The sequence below is a fragment of the Pleurodeles waltl genome, chromosome 4_2, assembly GCF_031143425.1.
Source record: "Pleurodeles waltl isolate 20211129_DDA chromosome 4_2, aPleWal1.hap1.20221129, whole genome shotgun sequence".
Lineage (NCBI taxonomy): Eukaryota > Metazoa > Chordata > Amphibia > Caudata > Salamandridae > Pleurodeles > Pleurodeles waltl.
Window position 1 is genome coordinate 207,835,262 of NC_090443.1, and position 23,426 is coordinate 207,858,687.

At 47.1% G+C, this 23,426-nt stretch overlaps 1 protein-coding gene across 2 annotated transcripts in view; it reads right to left on the reverse strand.

Annotated features, from left to right (window-relative positions):
• Positions 1 to 23,426, reverse strand: part of STX18 (syntaxin 18) — a 463,093-nt gene that overhangs the window by 172,116 nt on the left and 267,551 nt on the right. The window lies entirely within an intron of this gene.

Sequence of the window (23,426 nt, forward strand, 5' to 3'; positions counted from 1 at the left end):
GCTGTCTAAGGTGTTTCTTGGCATCTATGAAAGAAGCTCTCTGTCTCTGGACTTCCCTAGTAAAGTTCGGAAAGATCATTACCTTGTGTTTCTCCACCATTATGTCACCCTTGAGCCTGGCTTTGTTGAGAATGTGGCCACGATCTTTGTAGTGCACCAGCTTGGCCACTAAGGGTCTAGGGGCTGCACCCGGCAATGGCAGTCTTGCAGGGACCCAATGTGCATGTTCTAGGGAACAGAATGGAAAGAGTACCTCAGGGGCCATGTTATATCAGAGCCATTGTTCCAAAAGGGCGGTTATATTAGCAAAGAACTCTCAATGCGCTCCAGCAGACCTAATGTTCAAATGTTATTCCTCCTAGCCCTATTATTGGCATCTTCAGCTCTAGTTTCCAGTGTTATAAGTTTCCTTTCCACCAGTAACAGCCTTTCATGTTTGGACGACATCTCAGTGGTAATATCCTCCAAGGAGCACTCAGTATTAGTTACCCTTTCTGCCAACTGCTGCTCAGCATCTTTCAAGAGCCCCATATCTGTGACCATTGTATCAATTTTCAATTCCAGCACCTTGCGAGAGGCAGCAATGGCTTGTGATATAGTGTCCAGAGTGGATCCCTGGCGTCCACCCGCCAAAGGGCCTGTGGTCAGCGACAGGTCCGCCATGGGGACAGAGTATGATTCCTGAGCGGGGGAGGTATTGTGTGCTTCTTTCTTTTCATAATATTTCCCCATGATAGCTACACAGTTCTGGTCCCCTGGAAGGGTGTGGGGGAAGGGAGTGTGGAGGAGATAAACAGTCTGTACAGTAGAGAAAGGCTGTTTGTGCACTGAAGGGGGTTCACTGGGATTTCAAGGTCAGTAATATTCCTCAACCGAACCTGTGATGGCAACACCACGGGCAGCATTTGCAGATGTTTCAACAGACAGGGTCTAGGCCTAAAGGTGTAATCCGTGCCCTGAGGTTGTGCCAGATAATGTATTTAAGGGGCCCTATTCAAGGGGCCATCTCCTCCTCCCTGGAAAGCATCTCCCAGGCCTTCTACCAGCACAAGGGTATATGCTGGCCAATAGGTCTCTAGTTAACTGGGGGACAATAGAATCAATAGGGGGAAAGCAAGAAAGTTCCCTGCCCTGCGTCCCCAAAGGGAGTTGGGGGAGGGTTGGGCAGAAGTCTCCCACAGATCAACCAAATACCCAGTTCTGGGCTAGACCTTCTCCGTAGTGTGGTTCACAAAGGTAGCGACCATCTCAGGTAACAATTCCAATACCCTCAGGACTCTGCCAGTCAGGCTAGTATGACGCTGTGATCCCTTCCACACACAACAATATCCAATCTGCGGCGAGAGGGTTGGGGTGAGGGAAGGACCATGCAGTTGTAGCCCTCGGCTAGCCAGTCCCACTAGAGAGGAGGATGATGTGCTCTACCTCGGTGTCCCCGAGCCCCCCCCCCTCAAGTATGCAAACAGGCTCTCCCTCCTGACCTGTGGCGGCCAAGGATGGTGGCACCACCTGTTCCACACAGCACAGGAATGTTCGCCTCTCTATCCACCTCATATGCTCATGGTGCACCAATCACGGAAGCCACAGTAAAGGCATCCTACTGGTTGCTGGTTCTGCCACTAGCGAGTGGACAAACCAATTCTGCAGCGCCAATGGGTCTGTGTGCCCAGTGGGGCCCACTATCCAGCGGGAGAGAGGCCCACAGTCTTTCAGGGACCCTGTGTCAGGGTAGCTCGATCTCTGGCCAGGTCTGGGTCGCTCTGGGGGGCCAACAAGAGAATGCAGGCGACGAGCGACAGAAAAGTATGTGGAGGCCCCAACAATAAAGCCCCACCTGTCATCCTGAAGTGCGGGAAGAGGCATCAGGTGGCAGAGCAGCACTCATGGGGGCTGCCGGAATTTGCATCAGCTCTTGACTCTGAAGCCACTCAGCCCCGGCCATGCTTTGCCATTCACTCTGAGGCTCCTCTGAGCGCTGCATCGGCTCCTTCTTTGTCTCCAATGCCCACAGGTCACGCAGACCTCAACAGTGTCAATCACAGATGCTTTCTCCGCTCAGACAGGAGTGCCCCACTGTGTCCAAGCGTAGGCACCAGGCCATCTCCCAGCCTCATTCGGTCCCTTCAGCTGTACGGGGTCATACAGCCAGCAGCTGTGGTTATTGCAGGTCAAGACATGTGACTACACTATCTTGGAAGTCAGCCATGCAGAGCTCTCTAGCACAGCAGCCAGGCAGGGGAGCAATGCTGCTTGTGATACAGTGCTTAATTGTATGCGAGGTGTGGGCTTCGTGCCCAGGGAGGGGAAAATTAGGGTAATTTTCAAGTTCGATGCTCCCAGATGGTGGCGTTTGGCTGGGAGCATCCTATTTCATTGGCACCAAGCTACGCCACCCCCCTCTGTGGTGTCTTGGCTGTGTCTTCATTTGCGTTTAAATAGCTTGCAGAGGTGTGTTGTTAGCCTTAGTTCCTCTGTGTGTCATCTAGCCTGTGGTGAGGATTTTGCAGTTGGGTTGCACTTGAAAGGAGACAGGGTGCATGCAGTGATCCAGATGTTAAGGTTTTTTTTTTTTTAAGTATTTCATTGGTTTTCCAAATCATACAACATATTGTTAATAAACCACCTTTTCCCCCTCTTCCACCCCCTACCTTCCCACTGTCTAAGTTTGCCGGCATCCCGAGAAATCATTTGTCACTTTTCCATCCTTTCTAAACCTTCTCATATTTCTTTGGACAGCCTTTCCCTTCATAAATTGTTTTCTCCTACGCTTGGCTCATATCCATTACTTTCGCTATGCCTTTATCCCTGGGGCCACTGGGGATCCCCATTTACATGCTATTTCTCTTTTTGCAAGGGGGAACCCTAGATTAATTAGTGTGCCCTGGTAGGATGTTACGTCTGATATGCTACAAATCCGTAATAGGACTAGTGGGGCACTCATCAATATCCTCACTCCAGTGACTGTCTCTAATCTACGTGTAACTCTCTTCCAGAACACACTCAGAGCTGGGAAGTCCCAGTGTAGGAAGGTCCCTTTTTGTGCACACCCTCTTAAGCAGGAACATCTAACCGCCTTCTCTTTTCTGTATAAGTGGATTCTAGAGTAATACACTCTGTGTAGGATTTTTAACTGTATTAATTTGTAACAGGTATTATTCGCCACCTATCTGGGAAACTGAATCTACCCAGTCTTCATCCTCAAGGTCTTCAATGTCGCTCTGCCATCTGCCTCTCAAGGATACTAGGTATCTTTAAGTATTCCTCATTCAGGTCTGATAGGTGAGAGAAATCAGTTTTGTCTATAGCGGCCCCTCCAACAACCTATATTCCAATGGGGAGGCCTCCATAATTTCCTCCCCTGCTGTAATCCTTGCCTGCAACGCATGACGCAACAGCAGATATCTAAACATTCGGGAGGATGACATCCCATACTCTGTTTGGAAATAAGAGAAGGGCACCATCCCATATATCTGCCAAAGTGCTGACTCCTATCAAATGCCATTGTTGGTACCCCGCAAGATGAGTCACTTCCTTTAACCTTGTACCCGCCCATATTGGAGTCCCCTTGGTAAGTCGCCCTTTCCATCCCATAGCTTGGTAGAGCTCATGCCATAAGCTCTACTGTCAACTTTGTGGCAAGGGGAGTCAAATGTTTTAAATTACCCCCATAGAGAACATGTAGGTATCCTTTTTGTCCCATCATTTCTCTGTCCATTTGGAATGCTGGGTGGTTCATCAGTGCATAGGCACAATCATTAATTATGCTCCGTTGTGCCGCTTTGTAATATTGTATCCCTCCCTCATAAGTAGATCGCTGTAGTGTAGAGCCTGCTATTCTCGGGGTGCCCCCCTGCCAGGTTCTGAAGAATCATATCTGCATCCTTGAAAAACTGTTTAGGTATCTTGTAGGTACTATTTTGCAAAACATAAGTTAAACGTGAAAGGGCCACCATTTTAAGTAAAGCTGTTTTCCCCATTAATGAAAGAGGAAATCTTTCCCAGTGTCTTGCATCTCTTTCCAGTACCCACAGCAAGGGTGTAAGATTATCCTTGTAATGTAGTGTGGCAGTTCCAGATCCCCGTATCCCTAGATATTTAAAGTGTGTCTAGTTGATTCACAATGGCATTGAAAGGGGAGTTCTCACCACCCATGTGCCCATCAGGAAAATTAGAGATTTATCCCGGTTAATAAAGGAGCCCGGTGTGCTCCCCATATAGTGTGAATGTTTCTCTTACTCTCCCTTTAGGGTTTTGTCCGGGTTGGCCAAGTATAATAGCACATCATCTGCATTTAGAGAGAGATGATCTTCCCAGGGAGGATCTTATCTCCAGCCCTCTATTTGTGCATCTCTTCCCACCCATTTCGCTAATGGCTCTATTGTTAGTGCAAACCATAATGGTCACGGGGGCATCGCTGCTGCTTGACCCTTCCTGTCAGAAACACTTTCGAAAGGACTCTGTTTACCTTCAATCTTGCTTGAGGTTATGTGTACAGCAATTGAACCCATTTCAAAAGCTTTGGTCCAAAACCTATTTTTTCTAAAACTGAAAACATATAGGGCCATTCCACCTAATCAAATGCTTTGTGGGCATCTAGTGAGGCCGGTGATTTCAGTAAATCAGCTGCGGATGCTACATTACTGTGTAATCTCCTAAGGTTAAATCGTGTGAACCTACGTGGCATAAACCCACTTTCAACTGGTTGGATCAACTCTAATATCATCCCCTAAACCTATTCACTAGGGCGTTTGCGAATATCTTTGCGTCTACAAGCAAAAGTGAGATGGGTCTGCACGAGTCCCATCTATGTGTGGCTTTCCCTGGTTTTAGGATAGGGGCCACCGTTGTAGTCTGCAGATCCCTAGGGAGTTCTATCCTTTCATAAGCTTTAATATAAATCTTATGTAAGGGGGACACTACTTTCGTGGATAATGGGCATGAGAATTCTACCAGTAGGCCATTTGGACCTGGTGGCTTCCCTGTTAGTGGCTGAGAGAGTGCTATAAAGATGTCCTCTTCTGTGGTATCTGCTTCTAGCTCAATTGCCTTCTCTTTACTAGGTTTTCTAAAGGGGAAATCCCTCACAATGCCCTTCAACTCTGAGTCTTCTTTCCTGTGGTTTCCCCTATGAAACTTGCGTAAGTATCCCGTAATGACCTTTGCTACAAGCTCACTTCCCTACACTATTCCCCTGCGGGTCTAACAATCCAATTATGTGTGATTTTTTTAACTTCCCTGGTTGCTATCCATGCTAAGTTTCCCTGCCTTGTCTCCTCCTTCACATACCCGCCGTTGTCTATCTTGGTATAACAGTTTAGCCACATTTGTCGCCACCACTTTACACTCTGCTTTTCGCTGATCCAGCTGAAGAGTTATCTCATCTGTTTGTGATTGAGCCTGTCTATCCTCTAATTGTCTGATCTCTCATTTAAGGTCTTTACATTATCTCTCCCTCTTCCTTTTACCCGCTACTTCACCTGCGACTATCTCATCCCTTATAGTAGCTTTACATGCGGCCCAGAGGACAATCTTGTCTAGCTGTTGCAACATTTTCCTTAAAATACTGATCTGTTGATTTAGTTAGCCTCTCTACTTCTTCTGGCGAGGTTAAACGCCATGCCAGCATCTGCCATTCACTCAACCGTTTCATCTTTTTCGTATTGTAACGTCTAGGAGGGAGTGATCCAATAACCCCAGCGCCCTAAATTGCACATCTGTGCACCTATGGAGTGTCAGAGTGGGTGTAAATATATAATCTGTACAGGAATGTATATTGTGAACTCCGGAATAATAAGAATAGGCCTTATCTTGTTCATGGAGGGAGCACCACACATCCACCCTCCCACTGCCCATTTAAACCCACTAAGTCTCCCTGTGTGGGCTATTTGTTCTTGTTTAGTGCATGTCCTATCCAGGTTAAGGTCCATAAGTATATTAAAATCACCCTGCATTATCGCTGTGGCTTGTGGGATCTCAACTATTACACGACTTAACACCTGTAATGGTTCAATCTGAAGCCCTGGTGGTACATATACGTTTAACCAACATGAGCGGTTTGCCGCCCCAGTATAGTATATATTGGCCTAAAGTGTTCTTCCACATCCTGGTCATTTCAAAAGGGAGGGAATTCTTAACCAAGATAGTTACCCTCCTAGATCCCGTCATGCATCCAGCATGCCTGCCACTTTGTATTTCCCCATGTCCAACGGTGGGGCATGTGTTCCTTTCATGTGAATTTCATGCAGAAATATTATAGCCGCAGAATATCATGAGAGGGCTTTTGTTATAAAACCTGGCTTGATTTTGTGGCTCAACCCGCTCACATTCCACGTTAATACTGATAAAATGTTAGTACACATGAAAAGGTGTCTTGACCTATCAGTCCCTTCTCAGTTATCAATTTATACTCAGCGACCTCCCCTGGACTAAGTTGCCCCAAACCAAAGACTAACCTTGAAGCCAAACTGCAACCTCCCTCCCATCCTACCTTAACGTGCAGTGGTCTTACAACTGGGCCCTCACAACCCCCCCCCCCCCCAATTCAGAGTACGTCATTCACCCCAGTCTATTAATAACAATCAGCTACATAACTTGCCGATTGTCCAATGTCTACAGCAGGATGGTGGGGTATGTGAGGAATATAAGGTCTCCCCGAGCCCTGGGAGCACTCTTTTTAATCCCCATGTATTACCTAAATTATTTCGTATGAGGTCATTGGTGTCATCATCGGTGGCAGAATCTCTGCCCCCAAGGATCCGCATCCTGATCTCGCATCATCTGAGTCTCTGACCCCTGAAGAACATTCCATATTGTGCCTCCTGATGTTGTCTGTTGTCAGTGTAGTACTTCCACCACTTTTGCTTTTTCAGTCTCTACTTGGTCTCTGGAAAGGTTTCTCGGCCAGTCTCCTGCGTGACTTGCGTCATTAAGACGTGGATTGTTCCTCCTGGCTGCCTTGTGGGGGTGGGTAATCCCAGCGCTCAAGCCAGTTCAATACCTCTGTCAGATATGAGAAAAAGTACATGTCTCCTTCCAGAATGATGCAAAGTCTCTCTGGGAAAAACAGAGCATATTGAATGTTTAAGGTCTGTAAGTGTCTTTTCACTGCCAGAAATGTTGTTCTCTCTCTTTGCACTGTCACTGTAAAGCTTGGGCACAGAGATACTGAGGCTCCCTCTACCTGCTGGGATCCATGTGCTTGAGTTCTTTGTAGTATTGCATTTCTATCTCTGTAGTTGAGGAGCTGGACTACTGTCACCCTGGGTGCGGCCCCTAGTTGCAGTGATTTACATGATATTCAATGTACACTCTTGATTGTAAACCATTTAGAAGATTTCCCTTCTAACGTCACATTGGCCAATCAATTCTCCGTATATAGTTTCATTGATGGTCCTTCACTCTTTCTGGGAGTCCCACCACTCTGATGCTATCGCTCCATGAGCTGCCTTTTGTGTCATCCATCTTCCCCTCCAGTAATGCTATTTCCTTTCCGAGATGGGATAAGTGGTCTCCTTGAGATAGTACTGTTGAGCTCATGTGCACCAGTGTTGATTCAGTCTCCGCCACCCTGTCTACCGATTTTTTATGATCTTTCTGTAAGATGGTCATATCATGCGCTTCTGTCTCAATCTTCTGTTCCAAAATGCCTCTTTAGTGTCTTTGTTGGCCGCTAGAATTATTGCTATATGTGACTCTAGGCCCTTGTCTACTATTAATTGTGGGGGCAGGGCTGCCTCCTTCCAGTCTACTTTTTCAGCTTCTCCTCATGTTTGGTGTGATGTTTTTGTGTGTACCATGTTGCTGACACTTGCCCCCTGCAGTGGGTTTTCAATTTTACATAAGGTCTTTAACTATGACCAGTATTCACTCAGCACTTACGTTATTCCAACACTATTTGCCAATTAACTGGGGTCTCACAGTTTTAGTACTGCAGCTGTGGTGAGGTTATAAGTGTAAGTCTGTAGTCTCACTTATCACCACTGCTCCTCAGGCATAAGAACTCCACTGCAGCTGCAGTACAGTTTCTCATTCAATAATAGGACTTCCTGTGTGGGTCTCCACTATCCTCTGTAATTCCCAGTGAAAGGGGTTCACCCGTGATGGAACATGGGGCCACTGGCTTTATCTCTTGTGCTTTGTAGTCACAGACTTCATTTTCCCCCAAAATTATTGTTCACCTGGGGTCCCAGAAGACTGGTGGATCAGAAGGAGCGTTTGCAATTCTGGTAGGGAGAATAAAACATATAAGCAGGACCAACTCTCCCCCTCTCTTCTCCTCAGTGTCCTCTAAGAAGGGGCTATAAGTCCCCGCATAGAAATCTCCTATCCAGTGATGATCTCGCTAGAGACCTTGTGCAACTTCTATTTGAACAATAGCTATTATCAGGCGAGCAGCTGAAAGAGCTCACTGTTTTATTTTTTTTAAAGCTGGTCTGAAATGGAGCATAAACCTTCTGGCACTGGAGTTCTTTCACTGATGTATGATGCAGGACGTCCTTGCACAGATAGTATTTAGGCCCCCACTGACCTCCCCTCTGACGGGCTGTTGCTGTGGAGGCTGCCCTCCTATTCCAGGGTTGTTATTCCACGTTATCTGTTGCAATCACTTACTGATGAAATAGTCTTTTTATGTGTAGCCAGTACAACAGAGGAAGGTGGTGGAGTCGGGGGGGTTGGGTGGAACACTTAGGGGGGGGGGAATTCAAAGTGGGGTACATATGCCCTTTAGTGGGTCAAGTCATGCAGATTTAGTACTGTGTAGCCCTTGTTTGACTTTGTTTCGTATCTGTTCCCTCGTGGCCCACCTAGGTTGTCACTTCCCTGGTTATGCTATTTTCCCTGCTGGAGTGAGACACTTTCTACCAGAGCTGCCCGGCCTTACTGCAACTTTTCACATGACTCGTTGTTCCTGGGAAAGGGCATAAGAAGGTAGACCCATGTCTATTTTGGTACCGCACTCGATCGTTAAGGATGCAAGCCTTCCGATATCCTCTAGGGCTCGCTTGCGTTTACACTGCTTTTGTCTGGCAGTGCTCCCTCTTTCCTTAACTGCTGCGCTACATTCCAGTGTGGTCTTCAAGGGAGTGTGGGCCTGCAGGCACCATCTTTGGGCTCGATCTTGGTGTGTCACTCCCCAACGCGCTACGCTCTTTCTCATTGTAGGACAGTGACAACAAACAATGACTCGATGGATAGATCCTTGTGCAAGTATTCTGTCAATCAAATCAATAATATACTAATTATTGTTGGACTTATGTTTTTTAATAACCACATTTCATTTTTTTGTTATCAGGATGGTGTAAACATGGACCCAATTATGTAACCATAAATTACCTTATCACCATTTTATAAATGTCTAATATAAAACATCGAATCCACCGCGCACTATTATATCCAAGTGTTTAGTAGGTCAAGACCAACATATATTTAATCCATCTCGTTAGATCAGTCATTCAAGTACTCCGTAGTTCAAAGACCAATTGCCTAATGTCCCAGTTATTTAACATGTGATGTGGATTAGGGTGATGGTATTCATGTACTCCAGTACTTTGATATTTGTTGTGGACTCCTTGTAGAGAAAATGTGGCCACATTTTGGCCTATTCATTCCTGCCCTCTTCAGGACTATATAAGAAGTGTGTATCCTTCACTTAAAGAAAAACAATCATAAAACAACTTAATGTCATTGTGGGTCTAAGTTAACAAAGACCTCTAATCCACCTTGTGCTCATATCTATAGCGTACGAGCAACAAGTCAAACTTGCTGGTGGCTTGTCAACTGTGATGTTACTGATTGAGGAGAAAATCCAGTTGAAAATGTGTATGACTGTGTGTGGGTTTGGTAATGTACTGGGTGTTGCTAAGGCTTTCTAAAAGGGCTGTAGACTTGGGTTGGTGCAATCTTCTGTGTAAAAATTAAGGTCTCCAAAGTGGATGATGGTCCTGCCACTGATGAGGAGAGGTCCATAATGTTGCCGGCAAAATTTGTGAGGGGTCCTACTCAGGGAGACGTTGGCTGTGATGCATTATTTAAACCTGAGATGTTCCATGTAGCTGGTGAGGGTGTCCTTGTAGGTGGTGCAGTGGATGGTATATTTGAACATGATCATGACTCCGCCTCTGAGCTTTTGCTGAAAGTCTTGCTTGGTGACCTTTTAGCCAGTGGGTATGACTATACCGATGTGCAGTCCAGAAGCTGGGTTCAGACGTATTTTGATGAGAAAGAGTAGGTCCACAGTGTGATTGTGCAGTACGTCCCAAATCTTGGTGGAGTGTTTGGTAAGCAAGTGGATGTTAAGGAGCATGTGTGGGAATGTGGCCTGTTTGAATGAAAGGTGGTTGCTCTGTCTGAGCATGAGCAGTTGGCTGGTATGTGAACAAGTGGGGTGCTGATAGTGTGGGAGTGGTGGGTGTAGAATGTGGGAGAGTGCATGAGAAATTGAAGGAGGCACATGTGAACCCTCACTCTGTGCTGTGCCGTGTAACAAGAGTACACACCTCACACATCACACTGATTACCTCTTTTCATGCGCTTCAAACCCTACCAACGGTCACCTTTTGCCCCATAACACACACTGAACTGGTCCTTCCCTGACTAAAACAAAGGAGCTCGAGCTTCTCTTTTTCTACCTCTCCCAATTTCCTCAACCCATTCCCACCCATCTTTTTTCACCTTATTCTCCTTGCCGCTCACTGGACAGCTTTTTGCTTCCACATCTTCAAAATCCACATGTCTATCTTCCCCTACAAACCACTTCCTTTGCAATTCCTCTCTTGTGCACATTAACAATGACAAGACCCTATTTCACCACCTGGAACAAGATGGGACTTCCAAATCCTAAAATTATTAACAAATCTCTTCTCTAGCTTGCTTTGCTCCCCATTAAACATGCTTACCATTCCCACTCCCTACAACTCCGCTCTTGCTCACTGCTTAGCTGCCACCTTAACAATGCACTACTGGTGAAAGAGAACTATTTAAACATCTCCGCCCTAATATCAGAATCTACCTGATCCAGTGATCCAGTGATCAAAATCAAAACTTGGTTATGCATCTAGCCACGCAAACAAATAACAGAATTTGAGCAGCTCTTCAGCAGCATTTCCAAAGGCTTTGACAGACTTCACAACCCCCAGAATGTCCAAGTCCTCTAATTGTCGACCTAACATCACTTGGCTCAACAAAGAAATAAAGCAGAAGAACACAGAAATCACTGCACTACACCTGCAGTGGAAGGAATCACATAATCAAAGTATCATAGCATGGTTCAAAATACCCAGACCATTTCACATCCACAGTGCACTAACACACAGATTCCTCACTCCCATGCTCTTTGTCATACCACACTAGACCCATTTTCAGAAGCAATCCCGGAACAAGTTAGAAGCCAGATTCACAACACCCAACCTACTTAGAATAATAAGATTATCCACACTATCAGACACATAAAACATGGTTATGTCAATAAACTCATTAACATCCTAGTCAAAGAAATAGTCAAGCCAAGTGGCCCAGTCAGTTTAATGTCAGACCTGTGTCCTGCTAAAATCCTGAAGTCTTCCTACTCTCTAGCACTGATGACAACCTAGCAAGAAACCTTGTCAATAATTCTCTAACTTCAAGCTCCTTTTCTTCCAAAATCAACATCTCTCACATCAGATTATTCATCAAGAAAAAGGGACCTCAATCCAACACATCCAGCCTCTAGCAACTGATCTCGAATGACTGTTACTTAGGAAAACTAACTGCAAGTACTTCTTTCACTCAGATTTCCAACATCTTTGGAGGCAAATCAACGATGTTCCAGGAAGTTTTTGTGTAGTACATGTCAACAAATTCAAGCAGGTACCCATAAGACACAGATGTGTTTCCAAATTAAAATAAAAGACTTGTACTACTGGTTTTAGCAATGTTAGCTGCCCCATTATTAATAAATGGTCAAAGTCTTGCTTTATAATCTAGAAGAACAAGTTACTTACCTTCAGTAACGCTTTTTCTGGTGGATACACTAGCTACCTGTGGATTCCTCACCTTATGAATTCTCCCATGTGCCAGCATCAAACGGAAAATCTTCTTCCCGGCTCTCCACGTTGACGAGGACGTCACAATTGCACGGCCCCACGTGACACTGTCTGACGTCACCGTTCCAATAAGAGGTCCTCGCTGGCGTGCTGACGTCAGGTTCATCCATTTTTTTTTACATGCCTTTGAGGCGAACAGGTGAAAACCGACCTCACAATAGCCCCAATGAATACATATATATATAAAACCACAAGGATGCAATAGAATCAAAACCATAATTTATATATACACATAATCACCAAAATCTATGTACACTCGTAAAACAAACACCTTAATGTAACCAGAAAGGCAACGGGGAGGAGGGTGGGACTGTGAGGAATCCACAGGTAGCTAGTGTATCCACCAGAAAAAACGTTACCGAAGGTAGGTAACTTGTTATTCTGATGGATTCCGCACCTTATGATTGGAGTCCCAAAGCAGTACCTGTAGGAGGCTGGCCTGGCTTATAGTGGGTACCCTGTAGGTTCAGTTATCCCTTATTAGTAGAATAGAGGTGTTTCTAGCAGCTTAGGCTGATAGAAGGTAGCTATGGCAAAGCAGCTTAGGCTGAACTAGGAGACATGCAAAGCTCCTACTATACCACTTATATCATATGCACAATATCATAAGAAAACACAATACTCAGAGTTACTAACAATAAAGGTACTTTATTTTTATGGCAATATGCCACAAGTATCTCAGTGAGTACCCTCAGTAAGAAGGTAAGTAATATACACAAGTTATATGTACACAAAACCAAAACAGGTAAGTAAGAGTCGGAAAAGTAATGCAAACAGTGTAGAATTACAATAGGTTGCAATAGGCAAACATAGGTCTAGGGGCAACACAAACCATATACTCCAAAAGTGGAATGCGAATCACGAATGGACCCCAGGCCTATGGGAGCTTGTAGAGGGTGGATGGGACTGTAAGAAAACAGTCAAGGTGTCCAAGATACCCCACCCCAAGGCCCTGAAAAGTAGGAGTAAAGTACACCTACTACCCCAAAAGGACACAATAGTCGTGATAGGGGGATTCTGCAAGAACCACAAACACCGGCAAAGCTATGAAGACGGATTCCTGGACCTGAGGACCTGCAAGGCAAGGGGACTAAGTCCAAGAGTCGCAATAGTGTCCAGGGGGGGCAGGAGCCCAGAAAACCCCAGATGAAGGTGCAAGGAAGCTGCCTCCGGATGGAAAAAGCTTGGAATTCTGCAACAACGAAAAGGACTAGGAGCTTCTCCTTAGGATGGGAGATGTCCCACGTTGCGATGAAGGTTGCAGAAGTGTTCCCACGCAGAAATACAGCAAACAAGCCTTGCTAGCTGCAAGGGTCGCAGGAGAGGTTTTTGGGTACTTCTGGGGACCAGGAAGTCGCCCCTTGGAGGAGGAGAAAGCGGGGTCACTCAGCAACTCAGAGAGCCCCCACAGAAGCAGGCAGCGCCCGCAGAATTACCCGAACAGGCACTTGGAAGATTTGTGAACCGGAGCTGGCTCAGAGTCACAAAGGAGGGTCCCACGACGCCGGAGGCCAACTCAGAGGGTTGAGCACTGCAGGACGGAGTGCTGGGGACCCAGGCTAGGCAGTGCACAAAGGAAATCCTGGAAGAGTGCACAGGAGCCGGAGCAGCTGCAAATCACGCAGTACACAGGTTTGCAATCTAGCGTGGGGAGGCAAGGACTTACCTCCACCAAACTTGGACTGAAGGATCACTGGACTGTGGGAGTCACTTGGATAGAGTTCCTGTGTTCCAGGGACCATGCTCGTCAGGATGAGAGGGGACCCAGAGGACGGGTGATGCAGTCTTTTGGTGCCTGCGTTAGCAGGGGGAAGATTCCGTCGACCCACGGGAGATTTCTCCTTGGCTTCCAGTGCAGGGTGAAGGCAGACAGCCCTCAGAGCATGCACCACCAGGAAACAGGCAAGAAAGCCGGCAGGATGAGGTGCTACAATGTTGCTGGTAGTCGTCTTGCTACTTTGTTGCGATTTTGCAGGCGTCCTGGAGCAGTCATCGGTCGATCCTTGGCAGAAGTCGAAGAGGGAATGCAGGGGAACTCTGGTGAGCTCTTGCATTCATTATCTGAAGAATTCCCCAGAGGAGAGACCCTAAATAGCCAGAAAAGGAGGTTTGGCTATCAAGAAAGGAGGATTGGCTACCAAGAGAGGTAAGAGCCTATCAGAGGGGGTCTCTGACGTCACCTGCTGGCACTGGCCACTCAGAGCAGTCCAGTGTGACCCCAACACCTCTGCTTCCAAGGTCAGAGGTCTGGGACACACTGGAGGAGCTCTGGGCACCTCCCCTGGGAGGTACTGGTCAGGGGAGTGGTCACTCCCCTTTCCTTTGTCCAGTTTCGCACCAGAGCAAGGCTGGGGGATCCCTGAACCGGTGTAGACTGGCTTATGCAGAGATGGGCACCATCTGTGCCCATCAAAGCATTTCCAGAGACTGGGGGAGGCTACTCCTCCCCAGCCCTTCACACCTATTTCCAAAGGGAGAGGGTGTAACACCCTCTCTCAGAGGAAATCCTTTGTTCTGACTTCCTGGGCCAGGGCTGCCTGGACCCCAGGAGGGCAGAATCCTGTTTGAGGGGTTGGCAGCAGCAGCAGCTGCAGTGGAAACCCCGGAAAGGCAGTTTGGCAGTATCCGGGTTCTGTGCTAGAGACCCAGGGGATCATGGAATTGTCCCCCCAATACCAGAATCGTATTGGGGTGACAATTCCATGATCTTAGACATGTTACATGGCCATGTTCGGAGTTACCATTGTGACGCTATACATAGGTAGTGACCTATGTATAGTGCACGTGTGTAATGGTGTCCCCGCACTCACAAAGTCCAGGGAATTTGCCCTGAATGATGTGGGGGCACCTTGGCTAATGCCAGGGTGCCCACACACTAAGTAACTTGGCACCCAACCTTCACCAGGTGGAGGTTAGACATATAGGTGACTTATAAGTTACTTATGTGCAGTGAAAAATGGCTGTGAAATAACATTTCACTCAGGCTGCAGTGGCAGGCCTGTGTAAGAATTGTCTGAGCTCCCTATGGGTGGCAAAAGAAATGCTGCAGCCCATAGGGATCTCCTGGAACCCCAATACCCTGGGTACCTAAGTACCATTTACAAGGGAATTATATCGGTGTACCAGTGTGCCAATTAGAATTGGTAAATTTAGTCACTAGCCTGCAGTGACAAATTTAGAAAGTAGAAAGAGCATGAACACTGAGGTTCTGGTTAGCAGAGCCTCAGTGATACAGTTAGGCACCACACAGGCAACACATACAGGGCACATACTATGAGCACTGGGGTCCTGCCTAGCAGGATGCCAGTGACATGGGGCTAAAACACACAAACATACAGTGAAAATGGGGGTAACATGCCAGGCAAGATGGTCTTTCCTACAGTACCGCACTCGGAGCTGGGTGCCTGAGTGGTTACACCAAGAAATCCTGCAATACAGATAGTGCAAAATGGCTGTCCCTCCTAACCTCCGAATCCAAGCAGTAATGCTTTGCGAAGGTGTGAAGGGATGCCCAAGTTGCCGCCTTGCAAATATCCACCACCGGGCCCCCCTCGCCAGGGCCGAAGTGGCGGACTTAGCTCTGGTGGAATGGGCTCTAATACCCTCAGGGGAAACCTTCTTTGCCAACGAGTAGCAAACCTTGATACAGAGAATGACCCACCTGGAGATCGTTCTTTTATGGACTGCTCTGCTCTTCCTCTGTCCAATATACCCCATGAACAGCTGGTCCTCCAGGCAAAAGTCTTTCGTCCTTTCAATATAAAAGCTGAGAGCTTTTTTGGGGTCCAAACGGTGGAGCCTCTATTCCTCCTTCAAGGGGTGAGGAGGAGGGAAGAAAGATGGAAGGGTAATGGTCTGCCCCATATGAAAAGGAGTGACAACTTTTGGTAGGAAAGCCGCCCTGGATCTCAGCACCACTTTATCAGGAAACAATAAGGTAAAGGGGGATTTAACAGAAAGAGCTTGAAGCTCACCCACACGCCTAGCTGAGGTTATAACGATGAGAAAAACCGTCTTAAGAACTAGAAACCTTAGCAGGCAAGAATGCATGGGTTCAAATGGTGACCCCATTCAAAAAGTTAAAACAAGATTCAGATCCCACTGAGGCATATGAAAAGGAGTGGGAGAAAACCTATTAGTTAAACATTTTAAAAACCTAATAACAATAGGCGATGTAAACAAGGAGGGCTGATCAGGGAGACAAAGAAAGGCTGACAGCGCCACCAAATAGCCCTTAACAGTAGCAACTGCACAACCCTTCTGTGCTAAAGCAAACAATAGAACATCGAAGAGGTGGGCCACCTGCCGGCATAAACGGTCTTAGTGGAGTGTCGCATGGCCCATAGAATAACATCCACTACCTCTGGTGGGAGAAAGAAAGAACTCAGGTTGCCCCGTTCAATCTCCAGGCATGATGGTGCAGGCTCTGGAGGTGGGGGTGTAGAACCTGCCCCTGCGACTGCGAGAAGATGTCTGCCCTGAGAGGGAGACGGAGCGGAGGGCACAGCAAGAGGTGGAGAAGGTCTGTGTACCACACCCTTCTTGGCCAATCCGGGGCTATTAAAATGACCTGAGCCCGATCTTGGCGAATCTTCCTCAGAACTCGAGGAATCAAGGGTATGGGGGGAAATGCGTAAAGCAACTGGTTGCACCAAGAGATATGAAATGCATCCCACAAAGCTTCTTGCACTGGATACTGGAGGCTGCAGAATGACGGGCAGTGCGTGTTCTCCTGAGTGGTAAACAGATCTATCCCTGGAAAACCCCATATCTGAAAGATGTACAGGACCAGATCCGGATGGAGGCGTCACTCGTGATCGGCCGGAAAATGACGACTGAGAGTGTCCACACGTACGTTGAGCACTCCGGCCAGATGATTCGCTACCAAGCAAATCTGATGGTCCCGAAGCCAGAACCAGAGTTTCAGGGCTTCTCTGCAGAGAAGGTACGAGCCCACTCCTCCCTGTTTGTTCATATACCACATTTCTTTAGTGTTGTCCGTCAGGACCTGAATCGACTGACCGCAAAGGGACAGTAGGAAGGCCTTGAGAGCCAGACGTATCGGCCGCAATTCCAACAGATTGATATGAAAAGTCTGTTCCACTGGAGACCAACGACCCTGGATCTCCAGGACCCCCAGATGAGCTCCCCACCCTAGAGTGGAAGCATCCATCATGACCGTGGCCACCAGAGGCAGCAGTGAGAACAGCCTTCCTTGGGAAAGGTTGCCGTCCACAGCCCATCATCGAAGATCCGCTGCAGCGTCTCTGGAGATCTTTATCGACTCCTCGAGATCCCCTTTGTGTTGAAACCACTGCTTGGGGAGGCGCCATTGGAGAGCCCTCATGTGCCAACGTGCATGAGTGACCAACAGAATGCAAGAAGCGAACAGACCAAGCAGATGTAGGGCCTTGAGGACTGGAACAACCAGTCCCTTTTGAAACATTGGAATCAACGCCTGAATGTCATGAATCTGCTGAGGCGGAGGTAGCCCCGATTCAATGTTGTATCCAGTACTGCCCCTGTGAACAGGAGGCGCTGAGAGGGCTCCAGGTGAGACTTGGGTACATTTATCATAAAACCCAGACTGAACAACAACTGAGTTGCCATCTGCAAGTCATGCAACACGAGCTCTGGAGACTTGGCTTTGATCAACCAATCTTCTGGCGTATGGAATACCGATATCCCCTTCCTTCTGAGACTTGCTGCAACCACTGCCATCACCTTCGTGAAGACTTGAGGTACTGAAGTAAGACCAAACGGAAGGACCGCAAACTGGTAGTGTTGCGACCCCACCACAAACCACAAATACTTTCTGTGCGACTTGAGTATAGGGATATAAAAGTAAGCATCCTGCAAGTCTACAGACACCATCCAATCCTCTCTGTTTAACGCCAGAAGTACCTGTGCTAGAGTCAGCATCTTGAACTTTTCCTGTTTGAGGAATCAATTAAAAATCCTCAGATCTAGGATTGGTCTCAAACAACCGTCCTTCTTGGGAATCAGGAAGTATCTTGAATAACAACCCTGACCCCTTTCGTGCTCTGGAACCAACTCCACTGCACCTTTTAACAACAAGATTTGAACCTCCTGCTGCAACAACAGGAGATGGTCTTCTGAACAAAACGAGGGACGGGGAGGGATGGGAGGGGGAAACTCCTGAAAAGGGAGAGCATATCCTTACCTCACAATATTCAGAACCCAGGAGTCTGATGTAATCAACTCCCACTTGTGGAGAAAAAGAGGGGGTAATCTTCCCTCTGCAGGAGAAGTGTGGTTGCAAATGGGCAGAAAACCAGGGCTGTCTCCCTCGTTGTTGTCCTCCAGAGGAAGAGGATGATGCAGGGTGCTGCTGGGTGGCCCCTCTTGTTCGAACCCTCCCTTCCCTCTAAAGGACCTATAAGGGAGGCTGGCAGGCTGTTGGACTGTAGACTGGGGTCTCCCACAGTAAACGGTTCCACGCCCAAACCCCCTAAACCTCCGAAAGGACCTGAAAGGGGTAGTAGTGGAGGCCTGCAGACCCAAAGACTTTGCTGTGGCCCGACTGTCTTTAAATCGCTCTAAGGCAGAGTCAGCTTTATCACCAAAATGTTTTCCCCATCGAAGAGCAAAAGAGCAGTCTGTACATCAGAGGAAAAGCCAGAGGACCTCAACCATGCCTGTCTCCAGGCAGCAATTGAGGTACCCATGCCCTGGCCACCAAGTCTGTAGAATCCAGACCAGACTGTATTATCTGTTTTGCTCCAGCCTGAGCTTCCGACAGGAGTTCTTCAAATTGTCCCTGCACCTCCTGCGGCAGGACCGGAACCATAGCCCTAGCTGAATCCATCAGGGCGTGAACATATCTGCCCAGAACACAGTTAGCATTTGCTGCCTTGAGGGCCATACTCCAAGAAGAAAAAGTTTTCTTTGCCGATTGCTCCATCCTTTTGGATTCCCTGTCCGACGGAATCACAGGGAAGGAGTCTGGTGCAGACCATGTGGAACAAGAGGCCTGAACCACCAGACTCTCCGGGGTAGGATGTTTTGATAAGAATCCTGGATCCCCAGGTGCCACTCTGTGACGACACAGGCTTCCTCCATAGTTCTAAGATAGGCTCCGTAAGAGCATCATTAAACGGAAGCAATGGATCCGCCGAAGTAGAAGAAAGGTGCAGGACCTCAGATAAGATATTTATTTTGACCTCTGCAGCAGGCAACGGAAGATCCAAAGAATTTGCCACCTTCCTAATCACAGTGTGGAAAGAGGCTGCCTCCTCCATAAACTCCCCTGTTGAAGAAAGGTCCCATTCCGGGGAAGTGTCTAGCCCACTGGCCAAATCCAGCCCTTGATACTCCCCCAGGTGCTCCACAATCTCCTCTTCTTCCAACAACTGCCTCTGGTATTCTTCTTCCTCCAAAAGACTCAAAGGCTTTCTATGCGACCTCAGCCTGGCCTCTAATCTCAGCGTCAACATAGAATTAGCCGACGTCGATGACCCTGGCTTCAGAACTGAAAGGAGCGGAACCGGAGAAGAAGGCTGACTTCGGTCTAATCCGGAACCATACGGTGCCGGAGTGGATCCCATCAGCGCAGTAGACACCTAAGGCTCCATCATCAGCGTCGACTGAAGGGGTGATGAGATTGGTGCCGTAGGTCTAGAAGGCGACGTCATCGGAACCGCAGGTCCCAGAGGTGACGTCATCCTCAGCCGGATAAAAGGGCATTAACGGCGCCGCCTTGTAAGGAGCCGGGGAGCCCACCGAAAATGCTTGAGGACCCTTAGGACCGGCCGGTGCTCCAGCAGGGGCCATAGCATCAAACATAGAAAACATGGCATTTAAAGATGCCGCCGGACCCGCTCCCAGAGCCGGGAAGGCAGGATACCGCTGATCTCCATGTTGCACCTGCGCTTGTTGCGCTTGTTGAGCATCCGAATCCTGTGCCACAGGTGAAAATCGAGGACTCTCTGGAGGTGCGACTACCTCGAAGACCGACGGTGCCGGAGAAGCCTGAGGGCTCTGAGGTTGAGGAGTCACAGTCGGACTAACCTCCCACGTCGTACGGTGCCGCCGAGACTGAGACCTGGACCTTGAACGGCTCTGAGCCGAGCGACGCCGAGAGTCATGACGACGTCGCCTCTTGTGTTTCTTCGACGAAATGTGAGAAGAGGACCTGTGATGCCTCTTATGTCCTTTCTTTGCCTTGGCCAAAAAGAGTTTGGCCTCCCTCTCCTTCAGTGCTTTAGGATTCATGCTCTGGCAGGATACACACTCCTCGACATCATGCTCGGAGCTCAAACACCAAAGACAATCATCAAGGGGGTCAGTAACCGACATGTGACCCCAGCACTCTCGACATGGCTTAAATCCAGACTTCCTGGGAGGAGACATTGTAACCAGAAACAAGATTGTAACCAGAAACAAGATGGAACACCTTCAACAGTAGCGAGAGCTAGGAAAAAACCATTAGCGTCGAAGGCACGGAAAAAAGAGAACTGACATCAGCACGCCAGCGAGGACCTCTTATTGGCACGATGACGTCAGACGGTGTCGCGTGGAGCCGTGCAATTGTGACGTCCTCGTCAACCTGGAGAGCTGGGAAAAAGATTTTCCGTCAGATGCTGGTGCATGGGAGAATTCATAAGGTGAGGAATTCACAGGTAGTTGTAGCCATCAGAAATGAAATGCTGCAGCACAAGCACAGAGCCCTGAAAAAGTGTTGTCCTGGGGCATAATGACCTCATGGCCAGCGGCATGGGCACTGCAGGGGCCCCCGTAAGAGGGCCCCAAAATGTATTTCACTGTCTGCCTTGCAGACAGTGAAATACGCGACGGGTGCAGTAGCACCCGTCGCACCTTCCCACTCCGCCGGCTCGATTACGAGCCGGCATCCTCGTGGGAAGGGAGTTTTTCCCTGGGCTGGCGGGTGGTCTTTTGGAGACCGCCCGCCAGCCCAGGGAAAAACTCATAATACCCTCCGCGGTCTTCTGACCGCGGAGCGGTATTATGGAGGGCGGAATCCTGGCGGGCGGCCTCCGCCGCCCGCCAGGGTCGTAATGAGGGCCTTAATTAGTTTGAAATTGCAAAACTATTTGTTAATTTAAAAAAAAAAATATTTATTATTTTTATGGGTTGTGGAATGGTTTTGAAGTTTGCCTGGGAAGTGTTGTTTTTAAAGTGTATATAAATTACTATTGAATGTTTAATTTGCTAAGTTGTAATGTTAGACATTGTTATTTATTTGTTTACATGTTCAATAACTTCATAGTTTTTTTTTTTTATTAGGAGAATGTAGGGTTTAGTGAGGGGTTGGGTGAGAGGTGCTATAATAATGCATATATTCATTTACTTATATTATTAGCAGGTTAATGTTTTATTTTTTATTTACATTTTTAACATAACGTACACATTTTAAAAACTGAATTACGTGATTATATTTTTAATTTCAAGAATTGTTTTTTAAACGTTTTCATGGGTTGTGGGGGATATTGGGAGGATGGGCGGGTAGTGTTTTGTTTTTAATAGTATTATTAAATTATAATTAAAAAGAAAAGGGTTTAGGTTGTGAGAATAAGTCTTCATTGCCATTACAGATTTTACTTATTTGTTAAAAGGCTGTGTGTTTAAAACAGGTTTAACTGTACTGTTTATTTCGAACCATTTTCTTTAATACTTTGAGAAAAATAACGCATTCATACATTTTTCAAAATTCTTTTAACAACATTTTCAAATGATCAGATATTTGATAGTAATGTAGTTTAAAAAAAAACGTTTTGATTTAAATATCGAAAGTAATTCTTCATGGCTACTGGTATTATTTGAAAGTAGTGAATCTGCTCTCACCATTGTATACACTTTACCAGCTGTTTGTTACAATAGAGTGAAAAGAGTAAATATGACTGCTCTCAAATGTATGCACTTTTCACCACCCCATGGAACATCCTGCACACACTTTTGTCCATTCATATCCTATTGCACTTCCCCTGTTTAGTAAGTCACTGTCAACCTTTTTTTTGCTCTACCTTGTCACATTCCGAAAATTCGCCTATTTCAGAAGATGAGTTAAGAGTCACAGTGGATGAAATCACAAGTCCAGCATACCCCTCTCAGAAGGAAAATGGAAATGTGGGACAGGATCGTTGACAGAGTGAATTCTTTAGGCACCAACCACGCACAGGGGAGGATATCAGGAAGAGGTGGAACGACCTCAGGGGCAAGGTCTGTTCCCTGGTCTCCAGGCACCAGCTGCAGGCCAAGACAAGTGGTGGTTGCCCTCCCAGTGCACCATTACATCTCTTTTCCTGGGAGGAGAAGGTCTTGGCCATCCTGCATCCTATGGGCTTGATAGGAATACCAGGAGGAGTGGAATCTGTCACAAAAAATGTAATCAAAATGCAAAAGTCGTGCATGCTCACAGCTCACATTTTTCCTCATTTACTGTTACTCCACTCACCACCCCAGTGTTCACCTGCCCAAAGACTTCTACTCTACTGGGCAATTCACAATTGAAGCGTACTGACCTGGGGAGATGACATTTGTATAGTGTGTGTAGTACAGGGACTGACATGACTGCAACTCCCAGCAGACACTGTTCCTAGAACTCCAAACACCAGACCAGTGTTTACTTGTACAAATACCACTGTTTGTTAAATATCAACTTAAGGGTACACACCTGTGGAGATAACATTAGTCAAGTGTGAGTAGTACAGGGAGTGACATGACTACAACTCCCAGCAGGCACTATTCATGTAATCAAAAACACCAGCACAGTGGACACATGCTACAATAGATCTACTAGTGAACTCTTAATTGCAGTGCCCTCACCCTTTGGGGAGAACATTGGTCAAGTGTGTATAGTCTAGGGGGTGACCTGACAGCAACTCACAGGAGGCACTGTTCTCCTAACTCCAACCACCAGCATAGTGGTCACAAGCCCCAATACATCTGTTTCACAATTATCAATTACAGTGTATTCACCTGGGGGAAGAACATTGGTCTAGTGTGTGTAGCAGAAAGAGTAACATGACTGCAAAACCCAGCAGGCACTGTTTATATAGCCCCAAACACCAGACCAGTGTTCCGTTGTCCAAATACCCCCGTGTGTCAACTCCCAAATGAAGTTTACTCGACTGGGGGGATAACATTGGTAAAGTGTGTGAAGTAGATGGAATAACCTGACTGCAACTCACAGGAGGCAAGGTTTCTCTGACTACAAACACCAGAACAATGTTCATTTGCCAAAAGACCCTTGTTTGGCAACTCTCAATGTAGGTTTACTCAGCTAGGATAATATCATTTGTATAGTGTGTACAGTAGAGGGAGTGACATGACTGCTAAGGCCAGGAGGCTCTGTCACTATTACTT